At 38.7% G+C, this 17,895-nt stretch overlaps 1 protein-coding gene across 1 annotated transcript in view; it reads right to left on the reverse strand.

Moving 5' to 3' along the window:
* ROBO1 (roundabout guidance receptor 1) overlaps positions 1 to 17,895 on the reverse strand; it is a 1,118,017-nt gene that overhangs the window by 796,047 nt on the left and 304,075 nt on the right. The window lies entirely within an intron of this gene.

The raw sequence follows: 17,895 nt of genomic DNA on the forward strand, positions 1-17,895 counted from the left end.
ACAACCTGAGTAGACAAATTTTGTGCAATGTCCATTGAACAGAAGAGAAAAAATGTTCCTCTTCAATCCAAAACCTTGGAAGGGGGCATGTGTATATATGTACGGCCTTATAATACCAGACACATGGATTTTGTGCTGCACAGATGTTTTGCAGTCAGATCAACTCACAAAAAATCTTCTCCCAGCTCTCAGAGAAAGAGACTATAAACACACAAATCCTCACATTATCTCTGTACTTGTTTACCATCTGTACATAGCACAGTTATGGTTGCTGTATTGTGTTTGATCAATTTCACAAGCAATCAGAGAACTTCTCACTAAATGCCACCTATGGGAATCAATCGGGGGTCGGGAGCTCATTGTATGTAGAACTGAAGGCCCAGTGAAATTTTTTTAGTTGAATAAAGACGTGATACATTTCTCAGAAGGAATGTATATGCATTAATGTTTTACAGAGTTTGGCTTTTTTGTAAACACATGGCCAGACACAGAATATATACAAACAAGACAGGATCAGAAATGTCTCAAAATAAATTTTTTTTAAAGCATTATACTAAATGACAGGATGGGCTGGAACCAAACTGTTGACCCCTATAGTTAACATCGCCAGAATAGTATAGGGAGCTCATAGGATTTGGGTGTTTATATGTCATGCAGTGAAGTGACTTTGCTTCATTTCTGGGGATACGTGGTATCAGGGGGAAGACAGAAGAGAACAGGAAATGAACATATTAAAAAGAAGTCCACATCCCCTGTTAAGTCTATAGTCTAGCAAACAATGTGCCTGTGTGTACAACCATGGAGATTATGCACCAGTGCAAACAGGTTGAAGCTCTCTGGTCTGGCACTGTTGGGACCTGACTGTGCCAAATGAGAGAATTTGCTGAACCACAGGAGGTCAGTATTGTCCAGCAGCATTACCAACACTTCCATTGTTTACTGGGCTCTTAGAAGACAGAGGGGGTAAATTACAGGTAAGTAACAGCACAGAACACTGAGAGCCAGGACTGCTGGTTGCAAACAAACTTTATGGGACCTCAGAAAATTTGACTTACCTGTGGAAAGTGGCTGTCTGGCTAACTAAAGCCATTCTGGATTATGGATGCTGCTGGACTAGGGAGTGCCATACTGGAGAGGCTCAGTCTTTATTACCATTATATTCCTAAAAACCTTTGCTACTACAGGGAGGTAGAAGGAGAAAGGGAATTGAAAGACCCAGTCTATTTCCTCTGCATTCCCTGAAAAGTTAGAGGTAGTAGGTTCTGCATGCTTTCTTCTGACCCCTGAGTGAGGAACTAGTAGGAAGACTAATCTTCATGCAGACTATCAAATGCATGCAATTTTCCTGAACTGCTTCCTGTATGAATTGCTAAAACAAAGATGTAGTAAATTCTTCCTTAAGTAAAGTTAAATATAATGAATTGGTGAATTACAGTAACATAGCGATATCACATACTATAAATTTCACTCTTTTAAAAATTTGTTTGTGTTGGCTGCAATGTTTAAAGTAAGGATTAACATGTGGGAGTGCAGTAATATATGCTTACCACTGCTAAAACCAAAGGGAGGTTACCTCCTGTCTGTATCCCAGATTAAGAGAGTTTGGCTTTCATAGGGATCTACCTCTTCCTGCATCTTCAATGCTGGTAAAAGCTCCATCTGACAGGTGTACCTGAAGTAAGAGCAGTATGAGAAACCTGTGCCTAGGTGGATAGTTTATGAGTCTCCAAACCTGCCAATGACAGCATTGTCACCTCCAAACATTAAAAAATCACGAGGCTGGCTTAAAAATCATGAGATTATTTAAAAAATAAAATTTGTCCTCTGGTTTCTCAGGCTTGAGGATGCACCCCAGTCCCAATTTTTAAGTACTTCTCCAGAACCATGGGCGCTAGACACTTATAAAAAATCTGATTCACACAGACCCACTCGTCTCCCGGAACTACATATTATAAGACTTATGATAAAAGTGGGCAAAACTGCATTTGGTGACACACAACTGAAAAACTTCTTAGGGCAGAAATTCTTGTGAAGACCGGGACTTTAACGAAGTTCAAAAAAAAACTATATATATTCATGGAGGTTAGGTCCATCAATGGCTCTGAGCCAGGGTGGGTAGGAACGGTGTCTTTTGCCCCTGTTTGTCAGAGGCTGGAAACGGATGACAGGAGAGGGATCACTCAATGACTGCCTGTTTTGTGCACTCTCTCTGGAACATCTGGCATTGGCCAATGTTGGAAGTCAGGACACTGGGCTAAATAGACCTTTGGTCTGACCCAGTGTGGCTGTTCTGATGTTTCATCGTATTTTGCTTATTTGAAATGTGCAGAGTTCTTACTGAAAATAATTGGCTCCAATTAGACTAACAACAAGAGTAACACTGTCTTAAAATTATGGCATTTATGAAAGTAAAATGGATCATAAAGTTGATTAAAAGCTTAGGTGAAACTGCCTGGTTGACCTGTTTAATTGTAAATACTGAATGAAATATAAATCCAAAATATTAAACAAAACTTATTTTAAGTATAATTTTAAATATATTTGGTTACCCCACTGAAGTCAACATCAGAGTACCATCTGACTTCAATAGACATGTCATCTGATTTTAAGGTATTATCTATAGGCATAATGATTTTTCAAAAGAGACTTTTAGGTGTGCATTATTTTTTGATTCACTGATTTAATTCTACCCCTGATTCTTATTACATTCTAGGCTGCTTACATTAGGCAATGACACAGCAGTTAAAGCAATCAACCCCTACTCTCCTTCTGAGTGGGAGACAGAGCCACAGAAAAATGCAGTTCTCCTCACCTTAAGAAACCACATATTTCTTCGACTCCTTACAACAGGCCTTTTCAAATGCACATTTATTTCTATTCTCTTTGATAGTCAAATACCATACACATCTGATGAAGTATGTTTTACTGATGAATACTTATGCCCATAGAAATCTATTAGTCAGTGAGGTGCCTCAGGACTGCTTGTTGGTTTGGAAGATACAGACATAATATGCTAAGGGAGAAAGTTAAACTTATTAAGGTTTTCCAGGAAGATGAACAATACTTTAACTTGCAATATTATGTTATTGAATTTGCCGTAAATTGTTACAACACTGAGAAAACTCAGTAACAAATGATTAGCAAAATCAGGGGATTGTCTCTTTATTAACAGGAGCTGTGCATGGGATTTGACAATCAAATCCTTTAAATACATTCACAAATACATTATACATTAAAAAGAGTAAAACGCCTTTTAATAGCAGGGGGCTCTCTGTCTAATTAAATTTAGATAATACATACAATATATCTATCACTAACATCCTAAAATTGAGAAGCACTTACTGATCTATGTTATTAACCAAAAATAGTAGACTACTGTATCAGATAAACCATGCCATAAGCCTCAGGGCAATATTGGAAGCATTACTGTGCCTTGAAAAACTGAGGTAATTACATGCAAGAAGTGATTATGACCATTTTCAGGCTTGTGACTAACTGCCTAAATATGAAGAAGGTTTTTGATATTTCACTGACAGTATAATCTTTGGATATCCAAAAAGCTTTGAACATGGTAGAGTGGTGCTGCATGTTATCCATACCAAAAATTAAGCATACCTTTTTGTCTTTGTCTTAGCTATACATTCTAGGTTTCAAACATCAGTGTGCACTTTTCAGTGAGAAAAAATATTCTTTGGTAACCAAACATCTGACTGCACAGGACTACCAGCATTGTTCCTATAGTAGTAATCTGAATCCACGAATATTGCGTACTGACAGTATTAAGGCATATGGTGATTTCCATAATTTTAATTATAACCTGTCTTTTACGTTAAAGACATTTATATTCCTTTTAACCATACTGGAAAAGCTTAATATATTAAATTTTCCTCCCCAGCATATTACTGCCTCTCTAAGGGATATTTTTTCTTTCTGCTAGTGTTCTCCAGGCCTCAATGGAAACTTGAGTGTTTTTTTTTACCTGTTTAAAAGTACCTGCCACATCAATTCACATACGATTTAGTGGATCTAAGAAATGAATTTATGCATAATTCTCACAAACATAATTTAGACATTAAACGTCTATTCTTTCCATTTATTTTCTCTTATCGTCTATGTCCTCACCTCAGTAAAAATAAAGATTTCAAAGGAGAATGAACACTGTAATAGAAAAAGCTAGTTGTGGAGAGCATTTTCCACGGGCACAGAAATGGACTATATATTACCTAACAGGTCTTTCCCAGCTTGAGAGAGAGAGAGAGAGTGAGAGTGAGAGAGTGAACACACGCAACAAAGGGGAGAAAAACGTAGTAATTCTTCATCCACCTTTGCTGGTCTAATATATTTGGTTAATGGCAGCTCTTATCTTTGCTGTCCTTCTCTTTCACTTTCTTTTATATAAGATTTTTTTGTTCGAATACAGAACTTCTGAAATGTCTACCTTCTATTTTTGTCCTTTTTGAAAAAGGTATTTGATGTGGCTGATTACATACATTGTTACAGATGGCACTTCTGTGATACAGATAGGTATCATAATGGTATATGTTTTTTTTAAATCTTTCATAATGCCTGAAGGTTTATTCCTCCAGCCAAAACACAAAAACTGATGTACAAAACAAAAAGTAAAAAAGATATACTTTAATAAAATACTTGCCTTGTATAATACCTGTTTAATATTAGACCATGACCAATAATGATCAATGACTCTGTCTGGGGGCTTTTATTTTGCCCTTCGTGTTATGCATTAATGATCTAGGTTTTTCCATTTCTAAAAATTTTCTGATCTCTGTTGAGAGCTCCATTAAAAGTTGCCAAATTCCAATAGGCTAGAGCCCAGCCCCATAATCTGATTACTACATGTGGATTCTTATGTCCATGAGGCACTCCTGGACTGATCTTTGTGACACCATTGAATCCTGCTGTGGGGTTTGGCTCTACACAGGTACAAGGTGCAGGAGTCACACCACTGAATGGATATTTAGTTCCTATATTATAGGGTACACCTGAGAATGTTTAAAACTAATATTCCACATATTTTCAAAAGCCAATTCTACTGAATCTTCCCAATGATGTATAGTGAGCAAAAGAAATAAAGGGAAAGAGATAGCCAGACAACATAGTTTCAATTTACAGTTCGTTAACAGCCAGTTTTGCTGCATCTGAAATCTGCACTGTAAGTATTAAGTAACAGAAATGTTTCAATAACCCAGTCAAATTACAGATACTTTTCACAGAATCATAGAATCATAGAAGAGTAAGACTGGAAGGGACCTTGAGAGGCCATTGAGTCCAGCCCCCTGCCCTCATGGCAGGACCAAGCACTTTCTAGACCATCCCTGAAAGCCATCTATCTAACCTCTTCTTAAATAGCTCCAGTGATGGAGATTCTACCACCTCCCTTGGCAATTCGTTCCAGTGTTTGATCACCCTGACAGTTAGGAACTTTTTCCTAATGTCCAACCCGAACCTCACCTGCTGCAATTGCCTCTTGTTCTATCCTCAGAGGCAAGGAAGAACAAGTTCCCTCCCTCTGCCTTATGACACCCTTTTAGATACCTGAAAATCTAGTGAGGACAGTGATAATATACTTTACACAAGAATAATAAAAGCAGAAAGTTAGTGTGCATTATAAACTCTCTTGAGAACTTCATAATCTTTCAATCCTTTTCTACACTGAAGCACAGGTTTTGGATTGCTTTATTGTTTTTATGATTCTTGCTTTTCTTTTTGTGCTCTAGGCATTCATCTGCTTCTTTATCAATGTTTATGTACAGAGGCTTTGGCTACACAGCCTCCTACGTTCTGGAAGGGGCATGGTAATAAGCAAAGGGGAATATTCAAATGAGGTGTAGATTTAAATATGTCACACCTCATTTGCATAATCCTGCAATATTTCACTTCCGGAAGATCCTCATTTGAATATTCCCCTTTGTCATTACCATGACCCTTCTGGAAAGCAGGGGTTGTTTAGATGCAGCCAAAGCAAATGAGGTAAAACTGTTCTGGACTGTAGCATCATCTATAATGAATGAAGAAGGGGAATTGGGAAAGTCAGATTGCAAACATAACCTTATGCTCTCAATATACAAGCAATAAATGAGGAGTAATGTGGAAAAATATTATGACCTCATGTGATGAAATCCCATATTATGATGCATATGTACAAAAGACTGGCAACCTTAACTTAGTCATCTCCTGACTTTTGATTGGTTCACTTTGCCAGACTAATTTTATTTTAATAACATTTTAATGCAATGACCAAACAAACTCACCAAATTCAACTATTAGCTAGACAGCTGTACAACTCTCAGTACTGAATAACTGTGTGTGTAACACTCTGTGCCTATGCTTGCCTCTTTTTCAAGGAAGCCATTCAACAGTCCAGACGCACCTTGGATAAAGTCATAACGTGATCCATGATGCAGATTCCCTTGCTATATTGCATGTATGCCTTTCTATTGCATATAAAATGAAACAGGACTCTTTCAGAATCTGTTTATGTTCTTACACATCATCACTATTTATCACTCATGAGCCATGTCTACACGTGCATGCTACTTCGAAGTAGCGGCACTAACTTCGAAATAGTGCCCGTCATGGCTACACGTGTTGGGCACTATTTCGATGTTAACATCGACGTTAGGCGGCGAGACGTCGAAGCCGCTAACCCCATGAGGGGATGGGAATAGTGCCCTACTTCGAAGTTGAACGTCGAAGTAGGGCATGTGTAGACGATCTGCGTCCCACAACATCGAAATAGCGGGGTCCGCCATGGTGGCCATCAGCTGAGGGGTTGAGAGACGCTCTCTCTCCAGCCCCTGCAGGGCTCTATGGTCACCGTGTGCAGCAGCCCTTAACCCAGGGCTTCTGGCTGCTGCTGCTGCAGCTGGGGATCCATGCTGCATGCACAGGGTCTGCAACCAGTTGTCGGCTCTGTGTATCTTGTGTTGTTTAGTGCAACTGTGTCTGGGAGGGGCCCTTTAAGGGAGCAGCTTGCTGTTGAGTCCACCCTGTGACCCTGTCTGCAGCTGTTTCGATGCACCCTTATTTCGATGTGTGCTACTTTGGTGTGTAGACGTTCCTTCACAGCTCCCATTTCGATGTGGTGCTGCACAACGTCGATGTTGAAAGCCCTGGAGGACGTGTAGACGTTATTCATCGAAATAGCCTATTTCGATGTCGCTACATCAAAATAAGCTACTTCGATGTAGGCTTCACGTGTAGACGTAGCTATGAAGACAGAACTTTCCTAAATTATCCTTTTATGTGCAGTACAGGTCGGACTTCCCTGGCTTGGCACCCTTAGGACCTGTGTATTCCTGTACGAGGGAGTTTGCCAGACCAGGGGAGGTCAGGCATCTCTAGGTCAACTGCCCCAGCCAGTGAGGCTTCTTGCCTCCAGCAGCTTCCCACCCAGGGCTGGCAACAGCTCCTCACCCCTGGCTGCGGCAGCTCCCCACCTGAGGCAAGTGGCTGCTCCAGGCTCCCAGCCACTGGGGCTGTCTGTCCAGCGCCATTGGAGTCTTCGCTCCCAGAGAGTAAGGCTACTTTCCAGACGGGCTGAACCTCCAGCCCCTAGCAAACTCTATGGCTGGGGATCCCTGGTCCAGAAACATCCACAGTCTTGCCAGGCTATGGATATTGCCAGACCAGAGAGTCTCAGACAAGAGAGGTTCAACCTGTTTCAGTAAAATGCTGGGAAACTTAACATTCCATTACAACTGCCAATGTATATGTGCAAAGTACACTTTTAAAACCTTATCATATTGAGAAAACATGATCACTTTTCACCTGATGACTAAAAGGCACATCTGTGACCAGGCAACAAAATCCCTTCAAAATTTAAATGTTTCTGACATTTAACACTAATCTCACAGAACTATTTAAAATACATAGTTTACAAGTTTCAACTTTACACAAAATTTACTTCTAAACTGAGAACTTGCAAAATTTCAGCCACTGAGGTAAAAGACCAACAAAGATATAGTAACTACCCTTGATAAAAGTGCTTTCACAGCCTCAGATATCATCACTACACACACCACCTACACCAGTCTCATAATATAAGCATAAAATAATGTGAGAGCACTGAAACAATCCCTACCCAATGCTTTTTCAGTTTCAGTGTAAAAGAATTCAGTCAGCATTGGGAATTCTCTTTTTATTGTTACAAGCATAAACCTTGCAAGTTGTACAAAAGAGAAGTTCCAAGATGTATTTGACGTTAGCATTGATGGGAAAGAAACAGAATGCTAGAAAAAAATGGACAGAGCATGAATAAATCCGAAAATATATGCCAAAAGACTATCTTTCAAGTATTTTTTCTCCTAGTTTTTTTTTAAAAGGGCAGAATACTTATCTTTCTCACACTGATATAACATGGAAAAGTGCCCCTCACTTCTATTCCCCTCTCAAGTTTCTGTGATTAAGTTCTGTATTTGTTCCCCAATCTACCAGTTCCTGATGTCATCAGTTAAGGTAATTGAGTACAAGAACCAGACTGTGAAAATGTCCTGCTTGTATCACTAGTTGGGGAAAGGGAAGCATGCAGCTGCTCCTGAGCTATCAGGAATGCAATAATGCAGAAATTATGCCTGCTTAACATACAGGAATAATTTGCCTACAGAAGCTGTTCCTCTTGCTACAAGATTATCATGTTAAGAAAATAATCTTTTAGCCACATTTTAGATAATTGAAAGACTAAATCAAACTGTAGACAGCCATTCTTCTGCTTCTGATGTGCGTGTGGAAGACTTCCTAAATCCATAGATTCAAAGGCCTCAAGGGAACATTATGATTATCTCGTCTGACTTCCCATAAAACGCAGGCCATAGAACTTCCCCAAAATAATTCCTAGAGCAGACATTTTAGAAAAAAAATAACCATTCAGTCTTGATTTAAGAACTGTCAACGATGAAAAATGCTGTCAGATTATGACCATATGCAATTCAACTACACTTCATTTTTAGCTCTTCAATCAGTTTCTTTTTATGTGACTGAAAGAGATCTAATACAGAACTCTGCTGTTGTGAGGCTGCAACACCATTTGAGTCAGAAAATTGTTAGTTGTTATGTTTGAAAATTGCAGTGCTGTTTGAGTATCAGCTGCATGAGATCTCCAACATTGAAGTCCACCATTACCACACAGGTTTTTTTTCTGCTATAAATTGTAGACAGGTCTGTAAGTAGCTGGTCACCCTGTTCTGTAGTATGACTTGGCAGTCTGTTGCAGAAAACAAACATTACCCCAGTTTGTGCTTTGTTCTGTTAGAACACTAGTCTTTCATCATCCAGAATATTCTTTTCTAAAAAAGGACACTGAATATACAAACATAAAAGCTTTATATGTGTATATATACAAATGCAAAGTTATAAAAAGTGAATACAACTAAAGTCACTTGATGCTGATGAAACATTTTCTTCAAGAAATAAATTTCAGCTAATATCTTTTATACCTATAATGGATGCACTCAAAACCAATTTGAAGAGAATAGTGATCACATGCAAAAGTACTGCAAAAATATTCCACTTTTGGTTGACTTTGGTGGCTGAGGGGGAAATAAAAAAAATAAAAATAAAACATATCTTGCATTATTCCTGTTTGCATTATATAACCATTTCAAATTTATGTATGATTTCGATTTCTAATCCATGATTCCTGAATTACAGGTAGGAAATCTTCACATCTACAGTGACCCAAAAACAGCTACGGTTACACAGACCAATTTACTTAATGAAAGCAGTACAACTTGCAGTATATATCTTTGCACGTCACACTAATTTTAACACTGAAATTTAAAACATGTTCTTTCATGCTTTTTGGAGAGCAGAGTTTTTGATGATATCCTCAAAGCACTGTTTTGTGCAGTTCACTTTGGTAGCAAAAATGACCTAAGAAGGTTGTTACTATGACTATGACTACACTACAGAGATCTTTCAAAAGAAATTATTCCAGAAGATCTCTTCCAAAAATATTTTTGGAAGATCATGTCCACTTACACAAAAGTGGATCAAAAGATCCATGGGCTCTTTTGACGGTGTCTCCACAAAGCCCCTGCTGTTTTGAAACAACGGGCCAGGAATCAAAAAATCTGGCATCATGAGGACTGCTCTTTTGAAAAAGAAGCCCAAGGAGTATCTACATATGATTTTTTTAAAAGAAGATTTGAAAGGAGCCGCTCTTCCTGATCCGGGAGTGGAAGAAGGCTTCTGTAAGAAAAGCAGCATTTTTTCAATTTCAGATTGAAAGGGTGAATTTTGTGTATAAACTCTCTGGGTGTTCTTTTGAAAAAGGGCCCCAGATTTTCCAAAAGAACTTGCAAGCGTAGATGCAGCCTATTCAACTTAAAAAAAAAAAAAAAGGAGAGAGAGAGAGAGAGAAAATCATTTCTGCATTAAGGAATGTTAACTGAATCTTATCTTGGATGATGACTTGATAAAGATCCAGGTGGTTTAAATGTCCTTTATGTGCATATTATTCCTGGATACTGGCATGGAAGTGCTTAATTTTCCCAGTGAGGTTAACATAAACATCTTCAGGATAGTTCATCAGAAGCTTTACTCTTTCATTTATCTGTTCCTCTGAGTCACTTAAGGCAACCAAAAGTGAAACATTACTTGCAACATGTTTGTGTATGATTGCTCTTTTCTTCAAATTGTATTCAAGTGCATTCATTATAAGAATAAAGGATTTTATCTGAAATTTCTCTCAAAGATAACATTTAATCAACAAGGTGTCACCGTCATTGACCACCGTTTTCCAGTTCTTTTACATTCATCTACACATTTGGTCCATGTCTACACTAGCCCCAGAACTTTGAAAGGGGCATGATAATGAACCTAATCGAAAGATGCTAATGAGGTACTACCATGAATATGCAGGGCTTCATTAGCATCTTTTGATTAGGTTCATTATCATGCCCCTTTCGAAGTTCTGGGGCTAGTGTAGACATAGCCTTGTAGTCTACATCAGCTAGATTTGCTTTACATTCAGGGTTGTCAAAATTATCCTGGGCTCTTTCAAGAAATTGGGAAGCAATTCTTACCTGAGCAAAGAGCAAGTGAATGTCTACCTACTTATACAGCATGCTTTCTCGAAGTTTTTGCTGCAAGCCATTATGTTGTCCTACCAAGCTAGCTGCAGCGTCATGTGGCAATCCTCTGCACTTACTGAAATCAACTTTTCAGTCATTACACAGATAATACAGTACCAGGTGGCATTCTGGCTACTGCTATCCCAGGGGATGCTATACGTGATGTGAGTCCTAGGATGAGTCCCTTACATATATAAGCTTGACAGGATTGCTTCATGACATTCCCATATACGAACTCATATTTTTCCCCTAATTTTATCTGCAGTAAGATTATTTATTTAATTCAAATAACTATGAAGGCACAGTCAGAATTACATGTAGCAGCTGGCCAACAAAATGCTGCCTTAGAAGACCAATAGACTTATTCATAGAAACATTAATTTTACATACGCATTTGCAATTTTTTTCTGAGCTCTGGCCTCTTGCCTGTCAATAGCAAACAATTAATGAAGGACCAGGTAAGACTATTTTTTGTGTAGCCAGATGTGTATATGTTGGTCATATCTGAATAAAAATATATATATTTAGAGAAAATCTTTTTCCCTCATATGTCCTTTATTAACCAATTTTGATAAAAAAATGGAAAGGGAGTCAGGCTTTTATTTTATTTTTTCCTTTTTAGGGGGCTCCCATAGTGTGAGGCCCTAAACTGTAGCTTAGTTATCTTATAGCTAAATTTGGCATTGAGTGGGGGTTGAGGACCCCCAGGGAGAGAAGGAAGCCAGCACCTGTGGACAGAAAGATCATTTAAGAGTCACTGATGCCCAAAGTTTTCTGTTTTAAAAGACAATTGAAGGCAAAAATATGATGAAATGGCTATACATGGTAAGTCCAGGATACTTGCAAAGCAAGTTTCAGGGGAAACACATCAGGTACTACAGGTAATAGATAAGTTCCATTTTCTGCTCTATTAAAACATGTAAACAAGTGTTTAAGTTTCCACTAAGCCATTTAAGTGATAACATAAGTCAATCCATTCACACAACCTAAGGCAGTTATACTGGAAGTTCTCTTCTGACTTTTTTATTGTTGACAAAAATGAAAACTTGTTTGGTATACTTTTTTCTTTTTTTTCTATAAGGCTTATAATTACGTACCTCATTGCACACTAATATGAATGAAGTTAGTTTCACAGTGAGATGCCAAAGGTTATATAAAAAAAAAAGAAAAAAGTGGCAATACACCGTCAAACTCAGCACAAATCAGTATACAGACAGACAATTGCAACTGATCAACAATGAAGTAATTATAGTCTCACAACATTTTGGCTTCCACTTCCCTCATAAGGAATGAACTTTCTATGTTTTACTGATTCTCTCTTGATAATTCATATCCATTACTGTAAGCATTCTGCTCCGAAACAAAACTTCATTGTCATGCATACGAAACAAAATGGAATGTGTTTCAGAGAAGGTTCCTATAAAATCACTCTTGTCAAACACCATAGAGCCATGCAGCATTTTTTTTTCTGCAAAGAACTTCGATTTGGCAGCATTTAATCCATTGCAAATTTCTCAGTTTTACCAAATACTTCTGGTCAAAAATACCTACGATTCTGAAAAAAATCAAAGGACAGTATTTCAGTTACTTATTTGTGAAACACAATTAAGATTTTTCATTTTGAGCTCAATTTTTTCTACTTTTGCAAATTGTCATTTTTGGTTCAACCCCCTTTTTTCTCTCAGGTTTTCAGAATTGCTAGCAAGCTGAAAACTTCATAATTCATGAAGCCCTAGTCAGTGGCGCAAACAATTCTAAATACTATTGCTTAAATAGGATGGTGCTATCAGGTTTGATCCAAGACTGTTGGGAGGCTTTCCACTATCGTGAACAGGTTTTAGATTAGACCCACACTGCTTAAACGTCCCATCACTATCAAAACAAAAAGTAGTCAAGTATCACTCTAAAGACCAGCAAAATGGTTTATTAGGTGAGCTTTCGTGGTACAGACCCATTTCTTCAGACCATAGACAGACCAGACCAGACTCAATATTTAATGCACAGAGAACCAAAAACAGTAAGCAAGGAGGACAAATCAGAAAAAGATAATCAAGGTGAGCAAATCAGAGAGTGGAGGGGTGTGGGGGAAGCTCAAGAATTAGATTGAGCCAAGACTCAATATTTAATGCACAGAGAACCAAAAACAGTAAGCAAGGAGGACAAATCAGAAAAAGATAATCAAGGTGAGCAAATCAGAGAATGGAGGGGTGGGGGGGAAGGTCAAGAATTAGACTGAGCCAAGTATGCAGACGAGCCCCCATAGTGACTCAGAAAGTTCCCATCATGATCTAAACCATGTGTTAATGTGCCGAATTTGAATATAAAAGCCAGCTCAGCTGTTTCCCTTTCCCAAACGGTGCGATAATTCTTCTTCAGTAACACACAGACCTTTAGGTCATTGACAGAATGCCCCATTCCGTTAAAATGGTGACTAACTGGTTTGTGGATCTGGAGTGTTTTGATGTCTGTTTTGTGCCCATTGACCCTTTGTCTAAGGGAGTTAGAAGTCTGTCCAATATACAAAGCATCAGAGCATTGTTGGCTCATGATGGCATATATGATGTTAGTAGAGGAGCATGAGAAAGTGCCCGTGATTCTGTGAGTAACCTGATTAGGTCCAGTGATGGTATTTCCAGAGAGGATATGTGGACAAAGCTGGCAGCGGGCTTTGTTGCAGGGAAAGGTTCCAGGACTGGTGTTCCTGGGGTATAGACTGTGGCTGTTAGTGAGGATCCTCATGAGGTTGGGAGGTTGTCTGTAGGAGAGAACAGGCATGTCACCCAGGGCCTTCTGGAGTGTGGCATCCTGATTAAGAATCGGTTGTAGGTCTTTAATAATTCGTTGCAGTGGTCTGAGTTGGGGGCTGTAGGTGATGACCAGTGGTGTTCTGTTCTTGGCTTTTTTGGGCTGATCTTGGAGTAGCTGGTCTCTGGGTATTCGTCTGGCCCTGTCGATTTGTTTTTTTACTTTTCCTGGTGGGTAATTCAGGTTTATGAATATTTGGTAAAGTTCTTGTAGTTTTTGGTCTCTGTCAGTTGGATCAGAGCAAATGCGATTGTACCTAAGAGCTTGACTATAAACAATGGATCTAGTCACGTGTGCAGGATGGAAAGTAGAAAGGTTTTCGGTACAGTGTGGTACTGATCAGGCCATCCTTGATTAGTACTGTAATGTCCAGGAAATGTACCTCTTGCATGTTGTAATCGAGGCATAAGTTGATGGTGGGGTGTAGATTGTTAAAGTCTCTGTGGAATTCCTCTAGAGCCTCTGTACCATGGGTCCAAATCATAAAGATGTCATCAATGTATCTTAAGTACAGGAGTGGTAATAGGGGATGAGAGCTGAGGAATCGTTGTTCCAGGTCAGCCATAAATATATTAGCATATTGTGGAGCCATGCGGGTGCCCATAGCAGTTCCACTAATCTGGAGGTATAAATTGTCCCCAAAACGGAAATGATTGTGTGTGAGAACAAAGTTACAGAGGTCAGACACCAGACTGGCCGGGGTGGCATCAGGGATGGTATTCCTGATTGCTCGTAATTCGTCTTTATGTGGAATATTAGTAGAATATTAATATCGCACCACTATAATTCTCAAAGTAATCAAAATTGGCTTCTGAAGTATTTCATTCAGTCCTCTGTCTTCACAATACCTATTTTCTATTTTAAAAATAGAATTGTGGCAGTTTTGAAGGATTAGACAATGAGCTCTAGAATCTGAAACGTTTTAGCCTAAGACCAAAAGTAGTGTAGGTTTTATAACCTGAAAATAGAGATTATTAATAGGAATCCTAAATTGAGCTACTGCCAATTTTAATTCTAGTGTGAAAATTGAGGAAATGCAAATTGAGATGAGCCTGGGACTCCTGCTTACAATATTGTGTCCATGTCCCAAATCTATAGTTTGCTTCATAGTTGATTAAAAACAAAAAAAGACAGAGTGAAAAAAATATTTAAAATGATCTGAATTTTAACATTAACATAAACAACTGCCCTCCCCCAACTGTTTCTGTGCTTTTGCTTGTTTGATTTAAATTAAGATTAAATTTTGCATTTTTTTCTCCATAGTAAAATTTAAAAATTGTATTAAAGACAGTGTTCAAATGCAAACTTCTAAAAGAACCACCACAATATTTTGTTTTTAGTTACAAACATTTCAGAGCTACACATCTTCCATTCCTGTACGTGCCATGATTCTGTCTTAATAATATGTTAATAAAGCAAAGAAAATGGGTGCTTCAACAGTGAACACAGTAAACCCCCAAGATATGCACAACTGAGTTGGGCGTATCTTGGGTTAATGCGAGTGCCACAGCCTGACTCTTGTGCGAGTCAGGCTACTATGCCTGACAGGAGCAGTTTCCCAGCCCGAGGAGTGGTAGGAATCCAGAGACCAGGTGACAACCTGGTTCCCAGCTCCCCCCCTCCACTTGCAGAGCTGGAAAACTGACCAGGGCTGCTGCTGCCATGAGCTGGTCAGTTTTCTGGGTCCCGTGAGCAGCAGGGAGACAGGAACCAAGCATCTGCCTAGTTTCCAGCTCCCCATTACTTGTGGGACCCAGGAAATTGAACAGCCAGCTGGTCAGTTTCCTGGGTCCTGCAAGCAGTGGGCAGCTGGGAACCAAGAGGCAACTTGGTTCTCATCTCCTTTGCACTTGTAGAGCCCCTGGTTCCTGGCTCCCCTCCACTGGCTGGAGCCAAGAAACTGACGAGAAAGCTGCAGCCTGGCTCCTGTCTCCCCGCCACCCATACCAACTTGCATGAAATTTTGAGTTATGCAGGGGTTGCAGGAACACAACTCTTGCATATCTTGGGGTTTCATTGTATCTCATGAACTGGTGGCTCAGTCTTCAGGTCCATTCTGTCCTTGGCTTCTCTGCCAAAAGGGGCACCAACTGAGATTGTTGTTATGATTTTTTTTTTATTGTCCCTTAAGAACTAGACCTTATTGCACAAGGACCTCCATGCAGATCAGCTTTCAGACACTATCAATGACAGCTAGTCATCCACAAGGTTTGACCAAACCCCAAACATTTTATCCTCTCTACTCCAGCTATTTTCTGGTCAGCACTCACACAATCTTCAGTTTATTCAAATTTGAAATGTCTCCATCTCATTTCCTATTCTCATCTCTCCCTCCACAACCTCCACTGCCTTGACCAAACACTTCTGAGGGAGTATGTAGAAACACAATACTTACTGTAAGCAGAATACAGGTATATAATTTATACTGTGCAAAAAATGCTTGTTTGAATTGTCAGCCAAAACCCAGTCAATTTGATGCTTGCCCTTTATGATGAAAACTAAACTGAGTACCTAGTCAATAACCCACTGTGCAAGGCATCTGAAGTCCTGCAGAACTCATCCTTAAAATAGTAATTGTTAGGACTCATTCACTTTTATTTTCTCATGGAAATATTAATATTTTGTTCAAGAAAAACATTGTTACACATTTGGCTCTGGTTATAAGACTAACTACTATGATCAATAAGAACAATCAGTAAGGTTATCTAATATTATCAATGTGGCTACAAGGTTTCTTATGATAAGATATTATGCTCAAAAGGATGCCACTATGATCAATATCAGCATTTGAAATATTGCACAAATAACAAAGGTTAGATGTATACATTGAAAAACAGATCTTATTTTGTAAAGAACCTTATAATTCTCTGGAAGCACAAGAGTTAATCATCACAGGCTATTCTAAAACCTTGCTTGGAAATAAAAGACTCTACTGCAGATAGGGTGAGCATACAGAAGGTATGGCCCAGGTTTTTTGCTCGCATATTCCAATACTGAAAATTAAATGAGTTTAAAATTGATATTAGTGAATTACTTCCTAGAAATGCTGCATTACAGAGCTAAAAGAGGCCTCACATATTTCCTAAATAGAGTGCAGAAAAGAAAAATCCCAAATTACTCACGATTCTTTTCTCCTCTCCACCTTGACCCTGCTTTTATTCTGGCTGCAGAGTCCACAGAGGCAGTTATTTCTATCAGCCAGAGCAGCAGCAGCAGCAACAGCACAGCCATAATAAGTAAAAAAGCAAAAATAAAAGCAAAACACCTCTACCTGAAACACTGACAGAAACATAAATTTTTCACTAGGGATGAATAAGTGGATCCAACCATTTCTATTCAGCAGACAGAGTTGCAACATATATTTTACTCTAAATATTGGTTAAAATATTTCCATTTTGTTTTTTTAAATTTGCTGTCTCCAAGAACATAAAAACAGAACACATGTAAAACCTTTCTCTAAAGAGAAGTCTCAGAGATTCAGATTCCAGAACAGATGACCTGACAACCTTCTTTGGTCTTTAAGCAATCGTGAATCCCTATCCTGCTTCTGCTACCTCTCAGTTCCTCCAAATGTTTTATCAAAATTCCACACAGCACTAAAACAAGGCTCAGAGCATGGCTTTTTTTCCACCAGACTTGCATTTTTCACTGCAGAATGCAAGAGTTGCTGAAATGGAACATTTAATTTTGGTACTTAAAACTCACTATATTTTTGATACATGCAAACTGTAGTTTATAAACTTCAGCCCCTAATTTAAGCGGCACCGGGAAAAGAGGAGTTGTTAAAAAGAAGAAAAGGAAGCAAATACCTTTTTAAAAATTGATGGTAAATAACTATACTACTTCTACTTAGCCTACATGTCTGCAGTTTCTATAGCTGGAAAGAAATAACATACAGTGATTAATACGCCCTCCTATCCAAATCTGATTCCACAGAGCTTGAAATAATGTAACAGATAATTTACTTATATTTACATATGAAAAAGAGCTTTGCAAAGGC

This window comes from Carettochelys insculpta, chromosome 1, assembly GCF_033958435.1.
Source record: "Carettochelys insculpta isolate YL-2023 chromosome 1, ASM3395843v1, whole genome shotgun sequence".
In the NCBI taxonomy this organism is placed as follows: domain Eukaryota; kingdom Metazoa; phylum Chordata; order Testudines; family Carettochelyidae; genus Carettochelys; species Carettochelys insculpta.